We start from the raw sequence: 1,573 nt of genomic DNA on the forward strand, positions 1-1,573 counted from the left end.
GACCACTTGATCTTCCTCCTCCTCTCCGAGCTTGGATCTCCCCTTCTTCTTCACCGCGCACTATGAATCCCACCCCGAGATTGGGGACGAGAGAGGGAAGGCACGGAGTGGGGATGGCGGTGCAGGTCGCGGTGGATGCAGAGGCTCCGGCGTGGAGCGCCGGTGGCGGAGCAGGCGCCAGCGGCAAAGACGACGAGGCGCCCACCGCGGAGAAGCTCTGTTTTTTGATTTTCAGGAACAAACGACGACAAGGTGTTCCTCTGTTTTTTGTTTTTGGAGGACCTCTGTTATTTTTTTACCTTGGAACGCAGCGGGGAGGGTTGTTTCACACCAAAACGCTGGCTACGCTCCGTGGCACTTTTGTAGAACGCCTTGTTTTTCCCTGTTTAGAAGGCATTTTCTAAAACTGCCCTTGAAGGCTGCGAGCTTCGGAGGCACTTTTGAAAAGTGTCGTCAATACCATGATTTTGAGGCGTTTAGCAAAAACGCTGGCAAAAAATGCCTCCTAATGACATACATGTTGTAGTGGTGGTAGCTGGTAAGTACATCAAGGCGGGATACCGTCCAGGCGTTCCACACTTCCACTAACGACAGAAAACAGCATGTCCATGCAGAGCAAGCCAAATAGTACGTGGGGCAGTTAGCTTTGGAGGCGCCAAAGCTGCACCGGAGCACCAACTGCGTGACCAGGATGGCACACACGTCCATGTTGTAGCCTTGCAATCCCTGATGCCTCCTACTCCTAATCTTGCAACTTGTGCCTCCGCATTGTGTGAATATATTATCTCGGTACCAATGAAAATACATCAAGGTAAGCATCGTCTGTATACATCTCCCTTCACTCTTCCTACTCACAGGTGAGTTGCTTCTCTGATCCAGTGTTTAAGGAGTTTAGCTATGGCTTCCACTGACCACAATTGCTAGGACTATGGGACAAAGTAGCCGAAATCACTCTCTAGTGGTCGACCGACCTTACTACTACCTAGTAGTAGTATCTTGAGATATTGCAGATATATATATAGGTCCATGCCATGGCTATTATTAAATGAAGGACATGGTTGGTCAGAGAATTCCAATTCTCCTTAAATCAAGAACTTTTACATGCTTGCAGCACCTTATGAGTGTGACCGGAAAAATGTAGAAACTAAAAACCATAAGGTCACCCAAATGGCCAAATGACTCACAAAGTAACCATTTGCAACAAAACCCCATTGTTAAGATCAAACACATGGATACTAGTACATACCCTCAGCTTCGGGGGTGAACAACTCACACATCACCATGAGAACAGAGGAAAAGTCGATAGTGATGGTGATGGAGGAGATGACCCCCACGGCGTTCAGTCGCCATCGGAGGAGACGGGCAGGGGGTCCTCCTTCTTCTTCTTCCTTGGCCCTCAGGGGGAGATGGAGCTCTCCCCTAGATTGGATCTCTCTGTTGTCTTCTGTTTCTACATCCCTGTCTCTGGCAGAAAACCATTTCTTATATTCCCGGAGATCCCTAACTCTTATTGGGATAAAATTTTGAGGGGATTTTTATCTGGAAATTATCTTTCTTGCGGCGAAATAAGGGC

The sequence above is a fragment of the Triticum dicoccoides genome, chromosome 7A (assembly GCF_002162155.2).
Source record: "Triticum dicoccoides isolate Atlit2015 ecotype Zavitan chromosome 7A, WEW_v2.0, whole genome shotgun sequence".
NCBI lineage: Eukaryota > Viridiplantae > Streptophyta > Magnoliopsida > Poales > Poaceae > Triticum > Triticum dicoccoides.